The sequence below is a fragment of the Anolis sagrei genome, chromosome 6 (genome assembly GCF_037176765.1).
Source record: "Anolis sagrei isolate rAnoSag1 chromosome 6, rAnoSag1.mat, whole genome shotgun sequence".
NCBI lineage: Eukaryota > Metazoa > Chordata > Lepidosauria > Squamata > Dactyloidae > Anolis > Anolis sagrei.
The window spans coordinates 59,361,421-59,378,437 of NC_090026.1; the positions used below are offsets into that span (position 1 = coordinate 59,361,421).

General features: G+C 41.4%; 1 protein-coding gene across 6 annotated transcripts in view; it reads left to right on the plus strand.

Annotated features, from left to right (window-relative positions):
• The first annotated feature begins 293 nt into the window (after positions 1–293).
• The window catches only part of LOC132778465 (poly(rC)-binding protein 3-like), a 226,123-nt gene continuing 209,399 nt past the window's right edge, over positions 294–17,017 (plus strand). For 2 of the 6 annotated variants that reach the window (XM_060781448.2, XM_060781450.2), the window contains exon 1: positions 298–668. The gene's annotated coding sequence lies outside the window, so the exon portion shown is untranslated. Of the gene's footprint in view, positions 669–17,017 lie in introns of all 6 variants that reach the window. The other 4 variants (XM_060781454.2, XM_060781455.2, XM_060781457.2 and 1 more) reach the window with 4 other exon arrangements.

The window sequence follows — 17,017 nt, forward strand, 5'->3', positions numbered from 1 at the left end:
ATTCCATCTGAACATTAGGAAGAACTTCCTGACTGTGAGAGTTGTTCAGTAGTGGAACTCTCTGCCCCGGAGTGTGGTGGAGGCTCCTTCTTTGGCAGCGGGGACGAGGGCCTGGGTTCCCAGCCTGCTGTGGGTTTCCCCATAGTCCAACTGCTTCCACCCCCCACCCCCCCTCGGCAGCGCCGCCTCCAGGACCGGGCTGGAGGCAGGCAGGCAGGCTATGAGGAGCCACTTCCAGCATGTGGCGCCGCGCCAAGCAGAGCAGGCAGCAGCAGCCGCGACCACCCGCCGCCGCCGCCGTGGCGCACAGGAGCGCGCCCGCCTGCTTCACCGCTGACAGCCAAGAAGGGAGCAGCAGCAGCAGCAGCAGCAAGACCAGGAAAGCCGCCGCCGCCGCCGCCGCCTGAAACCCTGACCATTCCCAGCCCTACAGCAGGACCCGTTGGACACAGTGCCGCTCCTCTGGAAATTTCAAGTGATTCCCTGACCATTGGCGAGACCTTTTTCTTCTGCTGCTTCTCTTCGGTGTCGGCTTTGCTTTCTCCTCCTCGCCCGCTTTGGTTTTGGATAGATACCCTTCCTAGTGGTCCTTTGCCAGACTCCGTTCGTCGTTTGCACGACACACCCTTCCTCCGATCGAGCTCACATTTTCGGGGCGTGAAATAAAGGTGAGTTGTGTCTTGTTTTGACTTTTCCTTTTCGGGGGAGGAGGGTGTTGGGGAGGCGAACAACAGCGAGAGCGTCTGACAACTTGACTTCTCCGAAGGGACATTTCCAGAGGGGCTGATCTCTCCAGTGTTTTGAGACCTCGGGGACTTTCTCCCCCTTCCCCCACTTTCCGGAGTTCTGCAGAGACTTGCCTAAAGAGTTCAGCGGCTCCTGGTCCCACCGTTGGCAAGCCGAGAGGATGGAGCCCTTGATCCGCCTTTGGAGGAAGGCTGGTGCAGGGATGGGGAGCCACCGCCTTTCCTTTTGATCTCCCTCAGCCGCTCAGAGATCCTCGGGAAAGGCAAGCTTGTGAATTGGCTAAGAGAAGAGGCTCGCCCTTCCATATTTAGAACGATGTGATGGTCTTTTGGAAAGGAAAACAATGCTGCTCCTTATTTATTTATCATGTCAGGAGCAGATCAAACAGTTGCATTGCATTTTTAACAAGCAAGCAAACAAACAAACAGAACACAAAGTTAACAAGCTTGGTAGTTGATTAAATGTCCTTTGACCACTTAGAATCATAGAATCAAAGAGTTGGAAGAGACCTCATGGGCTATCCAGTCCAACCCCCTGCCAAGAAGCAGGAATATTGCATTCAAATCACCCCTGACAGATGGCCATCCAGCCTCTGTTTAAAAGCTTCCAAAGAAGGAGCCTCCACCACACACCAGGGCAGAGAGTTCCACTGCTGAACAGCTCTCACATAGAATCATAGAATCAAAGAGTTGGAAGAGACCTCATGGGCCATCCAGTCCAACCCCCTGCCAAGAAGCAGGAATATTGCATTCAAATCACCCGACAGATGGCCACCCAGCCTCTGTTTCAAAGCTTCCAAAGAAGGAGCCTCCACCACACTCCGGGGCAGAGAGTTCCACTGCTGAACAGCTCTCACATAGAATCATAGAATCAAAGAGTTGGAAGAGACCTCATGGGCCATCCAGTCCAACCCCCTGCCAAGAAGCAGGAATATTGCATTCAAATCACCCCTGACAGATGGCCACCCAGCCTCTGTTTAAAAGCTTCCAAAGAAGGAGCCTCCACCACACTCCAGGGCAGAGAGTTCCACTGCTGAACAGCTCTCACATAGAATCATAGACTCAAAGAGTTGGAAGAGACCTCATGGGCCATCCAGTCCAACCCCCTGCCAAGAAGCAGGAATATTGCATTCAAATCACCCCTGACAGATGGCCACCCAGCCTCTGTTTCAAAGCTTCCAAAGAAGGAGCCTCCACCACACTCTGGGGCAGAGAGTTCCACTGCTGAACAGCTCTCACAGTCAGGAAGTTCTTCCTCATGTTCAGATGGAATCTCCTCTCTTGTAGTTTGAAGCCATTGTTCCGCGTCCTAGTCTCCAGGGAAGCAGAAAACAAGCTTGCTCCCTCCTCCCTGTGGTTTCCTCTCACATATTTATACATGGCTATCATATCCCCTCTCAGCCTTCTCTTCTTCAGGCTAAACATGCCCAGCTCGTTAAGCCGCTCCTCATAGGGCTTGTTCTCCAGACCTTTTATCATTTGAGTCGCCCTCCTCTGGACACATTCCAGCTTGTCAATATCTCTCTTGAATTGTGGTGCCCAGAACTGGACACAATATTCCAGATGTGGTCTAACCAAAACAGAATAGAGGGGTAGCATTACTTCCTTAGATCTAGACACTATGCTCCTATTGATGCAGGCCAAAATCCCATTGGCTTTTTTTGCTGCCACATCACATTGTTGGCTCATGTTTAACTTGTTGTCCACAAGGACTCCAAGATCTTTTTCACACGTACTGCTCTCTAGCCAGGCATCCCCCATTTTGTATCTTTGCATTTCATTTTTCCTGCCAAAGTGGAGTATCTTGCATTTGAGTTCACAGTCAGGAAGTTCTTCCTCATGTTCAGATGTTCAGCAACCAGACATTTGTATTACAATTTTAACAAAACAAACAAACAAACAGACAAAACACAAAGTTTGCAAGTTTGGTAGTTGATTAAATGTCCTTTGATCAGGAGCTGGCCACTTGGAGTGCCTCTGGTGTGCGTGTAGCAGGGCTCAGGTTGCATTGCAGCAGGTGGTCTGTAGTTTGCTCTTCTCCACACTCACATGTTGTGGATTCCACTTTGTAGCCCCATTTCTTAAGATTGGCTCTGCATCTCGTTCAGCACCTTCCAAACCGGCCAGTTTTCTGTGTGCCCTCTCATTTGGTATCAGCCATAGATTGAGGTTCTGGGTTTGAGCCTGCCACTTTTGGGCTCTCGCTTGCTGAGGTGTTCCAGCGAGTGTCTCTGTAGATCTTAGAAAACTATTTCTTGATTTAAGTCAGTGGTTCTCAACCTTCCGAACGCCACAACCCCTGGATACAGTTCCTCATGTTGTGGTGACCCTCAACCATAACATTATTTCATTGCTACTTCATAACTGTCATTTTGCTACTGTTATGAATCACCATGTAAATATCTGATATGCAGAATGTATATTCATTCACTGGACCAAATTTGTTACAGTACCCAATGCACCCATATTTGAATACTGGTGGGGTGGGGGGGGGGGGGATGAATTTGTCATTTGGGAGTTGTAGTTGCTTGGATTTATAGTTCACCTACAATCAAAGAGTATTCTGAACTCCACCAATGACAGAATTGAACCAAACCTGGCACACAGAACTCCCATGACCAACAGAAAATAATGGAAGGGTTTGATGGGCACTGACCTTGAGTTTTGGAGTTCACCTTCATTCAGAGGGCACTGTGGACTCCAATTATGATTGATCAAGACCAAACTTGGCACAAATTCTCAATATGGACACTGGTGGAGTTTGGGGAAAATAGACCTTGACATTTGGGAGTTGTAGTTGCTGGGATTTATTGTTCATCTACAATCGAAGAGCATTCTGAACCCCACCAACAATAGCATTGGGCCAAACATTCCCCATAAATCCCCCATGACCAACTGAAAATATGGTTTTTTCTGATGGTCTTTGACACCCCCTCACGACCCCTCCAGAGGTCCCGACCCCCAGGTTGAGAAACGCTGATTTAAGTTGTTGGCGTGCTGACTGATACCCAAACAGGGGATGAGCTGGAGATGTCATTGCTTTGGTCCTTTCACTATTGGTTGCTACTTCCCGGCGAATGTCAGGTGGTGCAATACCGGCTAAACAGTGTCGTTTCTCCAGTGGTGTAGGGCGCAGACACCCCGTGATAATGCAGCATGTCTCATTAAGACCCACATCTACTGTTTTAGCATGGTGAGATGTGTTTCACACTGGGCATGCATACTCAGCAGCAGAGTAGCATAGCACAAGGGCAGATGTCTTCACTGTGTCTGGTTGTGATCCTCAGGTTGTGCCAGTCAGCTTTCGTATGATATTGTTTCCCGCACCCACTTTTTGCTTGATATTCAGGCAGGGCTTCTTGTAGGTCAGGTCACAGTCCAGAGTGACTCCGAAATTTTGGGTGTGCTGCAATGCTCCAGTGGGATTCCTTCCCAGGTAATCCTCAGAGCTCGGAATGCTTGTCTGTTCTTAATGCTGCCCCGATCATGGGTCATAATGAGCCCTTGCTGTAACAGCGCTTCAGCCAGAAGCGCTGAAGGTTCACTTTTGCCAGTCGCAAACTTGCCTTGCTTTAGGAGAGCTTTGATCTGACAGAGGCTTCGCTCAAGAGGATGATTCCCTCTCCTTCTCCAGCTGTCTTTTTAAAACCTGAAAGGCTAGAATGTTAAAGGACAGCCAAAGATGATTTTTTAAAAAAGATTTCCAGCTGTACTTTATTGAGATTTAGGGATTCAGCTCTATTAGAGTCTCATGATTAGGTGGGTCCATGTCAGAAGGTGAGATAATAGGCAATATACTTTGTTTGAGACACAATTAAGACGCACACTGGAAATATAACAAAGATGTTCTTCATTTCTATCTCCTTTTAAAGTCACAATGAGTGGTGGTCCCACAGATTAGAGTTATAATGCTAATAGTGATTAATAGGACCAGAATTTTTTTCCGTTTCAGGAATCATAGAATCTTAGCGTTGGAAGAGACCCCATGGGTCATCCAGTCCAAACCTAGTCTCCAGGGAAGCAGAAAACAAGCTTACTCCCTCCTCCCTATGACTTCTTCTCACATATTTATACATGGCTATCATATCTCCTCTCCGCCTTCTCTTCTTCAGGCTAAACATGCCCAGCTCTTTAAGTCACTCCTCATAGGGCTTGTTCTCCAGACCCTTGATCATTTTAGTTACCCTCCTCTGGATACATTTCAGCTTGTCAACATCTCCCTTCAATTGTGGTGCCCAGAATTGGACACAGTATTCCAGATGTGGTCTAACTAAGGCAGAATAGAGGGGTTACATGACTTCCCTGGATCTAGACACTATACTTCTGTTGATGCAGGCCAAAATCCCATTGGCTTTTTTTGCCGCCGCATCACATTGTTGGCTCATGTTTAACATGTTGTCCATGAGGATCCCAAGGTCTTTTTCACACGTACTGCTCTTGTCTCCCATTCTGTATCTTTGCATTTCATTTTTTTCTTCTTATCTTGCATTTGTCACTGTTGAACTTCATTTTGTTAGTTTTGGCCCATCTCTCTAATCTATAAAGATCATTTTGAATTTTGTTCCTAGCTTCTGGAGTATTGGCTTACTTGATGATCATGCCTTGCAGACTTGATGATCATGCCTTCTGAACCTTTATTTAAGTCGTTAATAAAGATGTTGAACTGGACCGGGCCTAGGATGGAACCCTGCAGCACTCAGCTCACCACTTCTTTCCAGGATGAAGAGGAAAAATTTGTGAGCACCCTCTGTGTTTGTTCACTTAACCAATGACAGATCCACCTAACCGTAGTTTTGCCTAGTCCACATTTGACTAGTTTGTTTGCCAGAAAGTCATGGGGGACCTTGTCGAAGGCCTTACTGAAATCCAGATATGCTACATCCACTTCTGCTAGTTCATTCAATACTCTTGGGTGTAGTTGATCTGGCCCTGGGGATTTGAACTCGTTTAGAGGGCCAGGTATTCCTGGACAATTTGTTTCCCAATTTGGGGTTGGATGTCCTCTAATCCCTCATCCACTCCATCTTGCTGAGGTTGAGGTTGCATTTCTTTTTGTGAGAAGACTGAGGCAAAGAAGGCATTAAGTAGTTCTGCCTTTTCCCTATCCCCTGTCAGCATTGTCCCATCTTCTCCTCGCAGAGGCCCTTTTGCTCCTTGTTCTTCCTTTTTCTACAAACATAAGCAAAGAAGCCCTTTTTATTGTTTTTAATGTCCCTTGGCAAGCCTGAACCTGTTTTGTGTGAATCTTTTCCCTACAGGAATTGGCTATTTTTTTTAATTCTTCTTTGGTGATTTCCACTTCTTGTGCATGTCTCTTTTGATTCTTAGCCTAGTTAAAAGATCTTTAGCTTCTTTGCACTTGTCCTATTTTTTCTCTTTGTTGGCACTGTTTGCAATTGCGCCTTGAGTATTTCACTCTTGAAAAACTCCCATCCATCCGTAACTCCTTTGTCTTTTAGTATCGGCATCCATGGAATGCCACTCAGTGTTTCCTTCATTTTTGGGAGTCAGCTCTCCTAAAATCCAGAATGTGAGTTTGACTTGTCTTAGTTTCAGCTTTTCTTCATATCATAAACTGCAGGAGCACTTGCCCCTAAGGATCCAACCATTTTGACTGCATTGATCAGGTCCTTCACATTTGTTAGGATGAGATCAATAGTAGCCAATCCCCTTGTTGCCCCTTCAACCTTCTGGACCATAAAATTATCTGCAAGACAAGTGAGGAATTTGTTGGACTTTGTATTCTTGGTCGAGTTTGTTTTCCAGCAAATATCAGGATAGTTGACTACTATATCTCTTCTTTGTGCCTGTTTGGTTGACTGTTGACAGAAAGCTTCATCAAGTTTTTCGTTCTGGCTCAGAGATTTGTAATAGACACCCATAATGAGAGTCCTAGTTCCTTTGATTCTTATCCAGATGCCTTCAAACTGTTTCCCGGATTGCAGTGCTGTATCTCTTCTGTGACGTAACTGTTTTTCACATATAAGGCTACTCCGCCTCCTCTCCCATTTATTCTGTTTCTGTGAAAGAGGTTATAGCCCTCGATGCCTACATTTCAGTGATAGGAGTCATCCCAGCAGATTTCAGTGATGCCTATGACATCATAATTGTGGTGTCATAATTGTGCTAAAAGGTGGAGTTTGTCTTGTTTATTTTCCATGCTCTGTGCATTAGTGTAAAGACGTTTGAGCCTCTGAGATCTTCTCATGAGCTGTTTATTTGGGATTATTGTGCTTTTGGTCCTTGGTCCTTGTTTGTGCAACCCTCTGTTTCGCCTTCTGGCAGTCCCCTGACACTGTGGATAAAGTACTGTTCACAAGGCTGTTGTTCCCTCCCCCAGTGGACCTAGTTTAAAGTGCGCCAAATGAGTTTTGAGAGTCTGTGAGCAAAAAGGTGTTTTCCTACTTGTGTGAGATGCACCCCATCCCTTGCCATTCTCCTGAAAAAGCAGGCCATGGTCGAGGTAGCCAAAGCATTCCTCCGGACACCATTTTCTAAGGTAATTATTGACCTGTACTATTTTTTGTGGCACTTATAGGCCCGTGTCTTACAACTGGGAGGAGGGATGAAAAGATCACTGTTTTAGCTTTGTTTCGAGAGCTCAAAAATCAGTTATGATCTTTTGAAAAGTATGCCTAGCAGTATCATTGGTTCCTACATGAATCAACATGAGGGGGGGGGAGGGTGATCAGGCTTGAGGAGCCTGGTGAGTCTCTGATTGACATGGTGTATTTTTGCCCCTGGGAGGCAGCATATTTCTTGAGCCATCCCATCCGATCTGGAAATGACGGCTTCCGTTCCTCTAAGGAGGGAGCTGCCTACTACCAAGATCTGTTTCCTTTGAGGATTGACAGGGCTCCTTTTGTGCAAGGTAGTGTGTAGTTCCCCAGAAAAGTGATCCTGCTGAAGTGGATTGTGTAGGTGTAAAGTGTTGTCCTTCTGTTTGACATCCCTGGTGCATTTGTCAAGGACAATCCTTTGAGATTTGTCTAAGAGCCTATCATTCTCCTGCGTGTGTTCCTGTTGCACCTAGTCTATGATTGGGGATGGAACATCTACATGATCATGTAAGTGTGAATGTTGTGAAGTGTTGTCCCAGTCAGGGCTATCTCCTGTGTACTGATCAAGGACAATCCACTGAGCAGTATCTATGTCATTGTGGTCTTCCCCAAGACTTGAGAAACTGAAAATTGCTTCTGGTGTGAGTGTATTGGCCGTCTGCAAGGACCTCACCCAGGGATTGCCCTGATGTTTTACCATCCTGTGGGAAGCTTCTCTCATAGGACCAGATAAGAATAATATATAGAAAAGATGGATTATGTTAAGAGTTTATGACCACTCCATGCTCTTTTGCAAATGTTACTCAATTAAAATATCTAGATGTGTCTTGTAGTAAATTAGGAAACAATTTCTACATGCAAGGAGTCGGATGAAACATCTGTTGTATGTTCAATTGCAGTGGTATAAAAAGATCATGACTCATTTTGGATTCTGATCTGAGAGCTGAAAGAGAGACAACAACAAGCTTGGAGATGAGCAGAGTCCTGTGTTTGCCAGTGGCAAGTGAGGTTACCAGTGACTGTACGTGTCACTGACATGACTCGAAAATTCTTTGCCCATGTGAATATCTAGCCAAATGACACCTGGATCTTTCATTGTGTAAACATGCCCTACATAAGTCAAAATTTGCAAGGCACATCTAAGTAGTGAACAAAGTAAATGTCAGAGGGTGCTGTCTTTTGAAATATATATGCTGCTATATCAAACTAGCTGTATTGCAATTACAGTAACATAAAATGTTGATTTACATGATGTGCAATTCAGTGCTCTTCATTTGTATGTATATGTATGTGTGTGTGTGTATAGACACACACACACACATACTTTCTATCCATTTAGCAATGCAGCCACTACTGGAAATCTGTTTTTATTAGTATCTTATTTGACTCCTTCATTCTGTGGGATTACTTTTCCCTGTTGGAAAGTAGCCCAAGATGTGCAAAACCCAGAACTGTATGATTCCCATCAATGTTGCTTAGCACAGTTTTGTACCAAAAGCTAATTTTAACTATCATAGTTTGGATGATGTTTCCAGGCAGATAGTTATTTTGTGTGTCTTTTTTTCCTTTTAGCTGATTTGTTTTTAACTAATTACAGAGTTTTAAATTTTTTACACCTATGAGTCCTTAGTCTGCCTCTCAAAAGTTCTTTATAAATATTGTATTTTGACAATAGCAACCTGAAATATAGTTGAATAGTTGTAAAGGCGGGACACAATCCAACTTAGTTTCAGCACTTTTAACTCATTGCTTTTCACTGAGCATTTTCTAAAAAACTTCTCTACAAACAAAATAATTGATTTTGAGTGTGTCTAACTTCTTAATAAGCTTAGAAAAATGAACTAATTTCAATATGTTCGGATAAGTGAGTGCTATTTTAAATGCAATTGTACTCTTTATGCATCTTCTTTTGAAACAAGTAATCATCATCATCATCATCACCATAAAACTTTATTTATACCCCGCCACCATCTCCCCAAGGGTACTCGGGGCGGCTTACATGAGGCCAAGCCCAACAATTACAACAAAACAAATATACAACATAAAATGCAGCAATAAATTATAATGAAAATAATAATACAAAAAATAATACAAAGTGAACACATAGTGCAATATAAAACCACAATAATTGGACACAAGGGCAGGGCCAGCTGCAAAGATTAAAAGGTTAAAAACACTGTGTGAGATGAGCAAGTAGTGTATCTGGAAGAAGGTTCAGGTGGGACGAAACAATGGGGTTTAATGTGTTTTAATTTGCCTATGATACTGTCTTGTGATAATTTGTACTATGTAAACCACTTTGAGTCGCCTAAGGGCTGAGAAAAGCGGTATAGAAATAAAGTAAATAAATAAATAAATAAATTGCACTAGAGGGAGAGATAAAGTGCATACGAGGGCATTTTATGCAGTGTTTGGTCAAGGACAGGGATTGTTGTTCATTCATTGAAGGCACACTGTCTATTTTCTGAGTGTTAAAGCTCAAAGACTTGTGATGAGCCATTTTGTCTTTGATATAATCTGAAATAAATCATTTACTGCCATTTGGCTGCAGTTGACACAATCTCAGTGCCATTCAACTGGCATCAAGTCCAGTTTTGCCACTAGGTACACAGCTGACAGTAAACTAAATCCAAGTGAGGATCATTGGTGGTATTTCAACTATATATCTAGGAGAATGTTTATCACAGATCTGCTCTAGACATTAACCATTCTATGAAAGTGACAATATTTATGGTGTAATCCTTTTATGATCCAGAATCAATTTTTGACTGGAATAATTTTTTTTACTTCATGATACATTTAGTAATGTTATTTTTTTTTTGTAATTCTTTATGTTACTGGAACCTTTTGTGGGGCCGAAATATTGCCCCACTTCATGCATCGTTTAATGCATGAAGTGCGCTTTAGATTGACGCTGCCTGTGGTCATGGTATTCAAGTCACATTGTGCATAGATATAGTTTCATACACATCTGTGACAATATTTAGGGGGAGTATTATTTTCAAAAGCATTTTGAGGTGCCAGTGTTTTTTTAAAAACATGAACAAAAATCCAATAACCCCACTGATCTTGTAGTCTTCTGCATGACTGACTTTCTGGGATGATCACACTATGTCCATGCATAGTGTTAATTCAGGATTTGTTTTGCTTATTTGTTCCTTGATAAATGCCTGAACTCCTGACATCAGTGGTTTATTTATGGTCATAAACTCCAGACGAAAAACATTGTTTTAATCAGGGTTTGTTCTTATACTTGTTTCCAGAACTTTGGTCCGTTCCTTCTTTGTTTTTAGCACCCTTTCCCCAGCTGCTTACCAAGCAAGAAATGCTGAAGGCAAAAGTAGCTAGAAAACAAAACCACTCCACAGACTAAGCATCCCTCAGTGGCAATTTTCCAGAACTGATCTCCTTCTGTCTGGCAACAGCCTTTATCTTCTTCTATGTACTTCCTCTATTTTGTGAGGTGAGGAAAATTCAACTATATCTTGACCTATACTTCTACCTCTATTCCAGGACTCATGATGAAAAGACAATTTCAAACCATGATGCCCTACCAAGTTGCAATAGGATAAACAGCACTGAAGGGATCCAAAGATATTCTGAAACTTTAAGTTGTGTAGATTGTACACCTGATACTTTCTGCTAGAATTGATTTATTGATCTTCATGGTGTCATAGGGGTGTTTCTTGTTTTCAGTTCATAGTTGTTCCTATATCAGCTCTGTTGGTGGGAAAATCCCAGGCACAGGACATTGCTGTATTACTTGTATCATTGAATTTTTTTCCATGTTATGAGAGACTTGAGAAACTGCAAGTCGTTTCTGGTGTGAGATAATTGGTTGTCTGCAAGGATGTTGCCCAGGGGACGCCCAGATGTTTTGATGTTTTGTCTTCTTTCTGGGAGGTCTCATGGCTCATGTCCCTTCATGGGGAGCTGGAGCTGTCAGAGGAAGCTCATTTGTGCTCTCCTCGGATTTGAACCTCCGACCCGTCAGACTTCAGTCCTGCCAGCCCAAGGGCTTAACCCATTATGCCACCAGAGGCTCCATCTCTCACTGAATATGTTAAATAATTTAATATATTTAATAACTTTTAATAAAAGTGCTCAAGACAGCTAAAATTATTTAAAACAAATTAAAAAATAAAATATTAAAAAATAAAAATAATCAATAGATATCACAACAATTTATAAGCCAGATTTTAAGAAGTTTGTTCATGCTCTTCAAAGCAATGAAAGTAAGAGAATAGAATATTATGATGTCAGTAACATGTAAAAAAGGTAAAGGTAGTCCCCTGACATTAAGTCCAGTCATGTCTGACTCTGGGGTGTGGTGCTCATCTCCATTTCTAAGCCGAAGAGCCAGCGTTGTCCATAGACACCTCCAAGGTCATGTGGCCAGCATGACTGCATGGAGCGCCGTTACCTGTAACATGTAACATGTAGAGGTTAGTATTTTACATGGTGAATGTCACAAGAACGGAAGCCGCTGGCATTCTTCAAAAGTACCTTAATATCTGTTGAATAAATATCTGTACAAAATTATTTCAGTTATTTCCAGCAAATAATTTCATTTTGTATCTGGTGGGTTTCTGTAATTTCTAGCTCCCACATTGGTCTTGATCATTTAAAGTTTGCAAAATTCTAGCATATGGTGTGAACAAATAGAACTTGGTTCAATCCATAAATGTCCAATTTTTATCCTTTATTCCCCTCCTTCTACCACTACTATCACTTGTTGAAATTGCAATTGTTCATCCTTTTTCTTGTCGTGGCATGGTGACACACCAGCAACAAAAACTAGACAAAAGACAAGTAGGGATTTCTTTTTTACTAAACTGCATTTTCATGATAAAGCAAGGCTCACTGAGATTACATGCCTCATTTTAACAGACAGTCATGTTTTCTAGAGGATTCAAGGAGCAAATTCAAGGGGCAGGATGCCGGGAGCATCATTCCCCCCCACCCCCACTTCCAAACTGATAGAGCGCCATTACTGCTAGCATGAATCTCACTCTGTCTTTCTGGCCAACCGCATATTGATCACCCCACCTTACTTTCCTTCTTTATTCGTTCATTGCTGTAGTTATCATTATCATCCTTTCCTTCCTTCTTCCCACCCTTCCTTTCCACTTGTCTCTGCCTTCCCAAACTCCTACCGTGAGCCCTTTCACTTGGCACAATTATAGCTCAATTGTTTTATGGGATCCTGTAAAATTGCATTGGATGGATAGACTGCTCTAGTTTCTTAGATATGGTTATCCTATCCATAATAGGAAGTCTAAAATTATTGTTTTTGATTTTAAAAAAATTATACCACTCCAATGGTCCCTCGATGGGCATATGTTCAAAGCTTTTAAATTTGTGGCTGCTTTTCCACCACACTCTGTCCTGGTCTACTCACATATCTGCTGTTTCTCTGAAAGCCCAAGCAAGCAGATCAGCCATTTCACATCTTAGCATTACCGAAGGGGGCTAGTATCGGCTATTAAAGTTTTTAATGCCAAGACATCTGGATTGGTGGTTTAACAACTTAGATAGACCAGCACCAATCACAGTTCTTGAGGGCCCTCTTCCAATTCCTCAGATGTGTGTCATCCTGTGTCTTATTTATTTATTTATTTACTTCGCTTATATACCGCAATTCTCAGCCCAAGGGCGACTCATTGCGGTGTGCAACATAGAAAAAACAGGTGCAAAATACAAAACATAGTGTAAATTAATCCACAGTTCATCATTATCAAAAAACATCTCATCAAAACAGCAACATTACTACAAAAGCCAATTCCGAGTCTTCTCATCGTCAAACCCACAATCCGATATCATTTCCGTTGTTCCATTCGAATGGTCAAATTACCAGTCATTGCACTTCTTGTTCAAATGCCTTCTTAAACAGCCAGGTCTTTAACTTCCTGCAGAATATCAACAGGGAGGGAGCTAGCCTGATGTCCACGGGAAGGGTGTTCCACAGCCGAGGAGCCACCACCGAGAAGGCCCTATCTCTCATCCCCGCCAGCTGTGCCTGTGACGCAGGTGGGATCGAGAGCAGGGCCTCCCCAGAAGATCTCAAAGTCCTCGTGGGCTCATAGGCCGAGAGGCGGTCAGTTAGGTATCTTGGGTCTTGCTGTTAGAATCCGGGGAATTTCCACTGTCAACAAGAACTTGGTGGCAGGCCCTTAAATATTGGCTCATGGTCAGTGTTTTCAAACTGGGCTCAGGTCTGATTTACCATCTAGCCCATGATGATATACTAGCAACTGGTTCAAACTTAACTCTTTAAAAACCTCTTTTATTGGCCTTTCTTCAACCTTTTTATTGGATTTTTAAAATCCCCTTTTAAAATTTGTATCATTGGAATGAACCCACTCCCACTTCTTTATCAGTGTTTTTAAAAAATCTGACAACATACTGTTCTTTATTTTGCTATTGTTTTAAATAGAAAATTGAGATCTATGAATAGACCTTTTTCAAGTGGCTTTGAAAAATACACATTTTTTTTGTATTGGATTGACTGTGAGCAGGAATGGGTTACTTTATTATTTACATAACAGTAGATTTTTAGGATAACATCTCTTCCTCTCTATGGGACTTACTTAGAATATCAAGTTAGAAAAAGTGGCTCACAAATGTTCGCCTTTGCTGTATATCTTTTCTGTTCGTTTTTGCATATGCTTTACAATGTGACACCCAGAAGTAGACAAAGGACCCCAAATGAAGCCTCTTTTCTAATATTGATTAGAAGAAAACTATTACTTCTCTTGTCATGGACATAATGCATATGTTAATGCAATTTTATTTTTAGCAAGTGCACTACAGTACAGGCTGTTATCAAGTTTCTGATCCACTCAGATACCTAGGCCCATCTCACAAGTACTACTGCCAAACAAGATGTTCCCTCGCCCTGTACTTCCATCATTTTTATAATCTAAATACATAACTTTTATCTCCTTTGAATTTCATTTTAGTTTTGGCCCAATGTTATAGACTGCCCAGATGCTTCTGAATATTGATCTTACTTTCTTGTAGCTTTGTATCATCTGAAGATCTAATAAGCACACTTTATACATCCTTATCCAAAAATTGCTTTAAAAATGATGTCAAGTACAGAATGTGGTACAGGGCTCAATAGCATCCCATTTGAGATGTCCATCCAGGAGGATGTCAAAACATCATCACTGCTGTTGCTATTTGTTTTATACTCTCACACAATAATTTCTATACAATAATAATACATTCATTGTTTTATTTAATAACATCAGTGTTGAGCATCAGTGTCCCATGAAACACTGATTGAAATTCCCTGATGTGCAGGGAAGGGACTCTCCACTCCTGCTAGGGAGTAAAATACCTTCTTACAGTGTTGTAGTCTCCTCAGGTACAAGAACAACATAGACACAACGCTATTCATTCCAACTGGAAGGCTTTTATTTCTTTAGGTGCAGCAACAGTCCAAACAGTATTTACATTATGTACAGAATTTACATTATGGACAACAAACTCTGTCTTCATTCATCAAACTCCTACCTTCATCCAACTAACACAGGGTTACTATAGTCTCAGCACTGGCAACCACACCCCAATTACAATGAACCTGTGATTAAGCCTGAGACTCTGACCCTGTTATCACTTAAAGAAATGTTGTGTAACTTACAAATCCTAAGAGATGTTTGGGGGTGTTTGGGAGTGAATAGGTGTGAAAGAGAGATTAGAAAGTGGTGCTAGGAAGGAGAGATTACATGTGTGTGTATCATGCATGTGTGTGCCACAAGGGACATTTTGTGAAAGGACGTGTTCCCCCTGACAGCCCATTTAATCTATGGGATTAGATCTATTGGATCTATGCTCCAATTCTGTGGAACTCATTGCCTCCATATATTAGAGCAATGTCGGAGTTGCGACCTTTTGCAAAGGCACTCAAGACTTGGCTGTTTGGTTGTGCATTTAAGTAACCGGATCAAATTTTGCCATAGTCACTGCTGAATGTTTTTATGTTGAGTGTTTTTATGTTGAATGTTTTGATATTGAATGTTTTTATATTGAATGTTTTATATTGTGTATAAACTGTTTTAAATTGTAAGTCGCTTGGAGCACCTTGGTGGAGAGCGACTAATTAAGAAATAAAGTGATGATGATGATGATGATGATGATGATTTAATGAATTCTAAATCTACTGCTTACCAATCCTTTAAATAATTGGGATTTATTCTGGACAAAAATTCAACAACTTGTGCTTCACTGCAGGGAAGGTGTTTGACTGCAGAGGATTTGCCAAATGAAATAAACTGACCATATTTAAAAAGTGGTTTGATTAGTTGGCTTGATTTCAAAAGCTTCTCTATAAATAAAAACAAGGAATAAGCTTGAAGTGGGACATTAACAAGACAAGAGTTTGTTCCTTCTCTCTTCTTCTTCATGAGTGTCCTTCTGGAACATCAAATTTTCATTATATTTAATTATTGATTGGATGCATTCTTCTTGCCAGAGCAGCACTTTACACACAGTGAAATAGCTTCTCTGCAGAGAGACAGAATGTTTCAAGTGGGGTTTTTTTTTTTTGTATGGATTCAGTTTTGCAAATCGTTTGATTCTTTCCTTTTTTTTCTATGTACCATATAAATTAAACACAAAACGATAAGAAATATTATCATGGTTTCATGAGACACTGATGTTCAAATGGCCCTCTAGACTGAACTTTAATTAGTAATACAGTATTTTTTCAAAGGACAGTGCTACAAATGAAATGTAGATGAACCTTGTTTTATGTAGTGGCTTCCCAGAAGATTTTAAACCCACTCCTGTTCCTGGTATACATGCTAAATAATTAACGGACCTACTTCAAGATTTTAGAGAAACAACTATTGGTTGCCACTCAGAACCAGTACTCTGTCAGGTGGTATAAGTTGTTGTTTTGTTACCTGATATGTATGTATTAAGTACACATACATGCAATACTTCCCATGCACTAGCTGCACCAGCAAGGCTAGTTTCTTTGAGAATGTAGCACAGATCCTATGTAAAATCATACTATGTAATTTTGACATTAATATTGAAATCTGAAATATATACAAAAATGCTTTACTTTGCTGTTTTCACATATATTTAAGACATAAATATTATTTCCATAGGACATAAAAAAAGAAAAAACAGTCTGAGAAAGTCAGGAAGGGGACAGTGATGTTTCATAAAGATGCCTGTAATATTTACAAATATACATGCACAAGAGCATTCAAATAATTCTGCATTTATATTTCCCAGAAAGGGCTCCTGAGACCATATTGCGGCTTTCTCTACCTCTCCTTAATGGAGAAAGAAAATATTTAAAATTGGACTGTGGTTAACCTTTTAAACGTTTAGATTGAAAGAAAAATATAAATCTTTTTCTGTATCATGTTCAGATTACTCCCCATCTACTATCTGTGTCATAAGAACACTACTATAATTTAATCCCAACTTCCATTAGCTACTAATGTCACATTAAATTGCCCTGGCTAAATTAGATCCTCTCTAGTTTTGCTCTTACCTCTCCTAGCATGTGTGTAAGAGCAGCAACCTGCCTTCCTGCATTTTCTCATCATGTACTCTACCTACCCTGATGACTCTGTCTAATCAATTTTATTGTCTACTTATTGTATTGTCTATGCCTTAACATTTTGTGGCTTCAGATATAATTTTTAAAGAAATATAACATGATAAAGAGCAGAATCTTGGAATGAG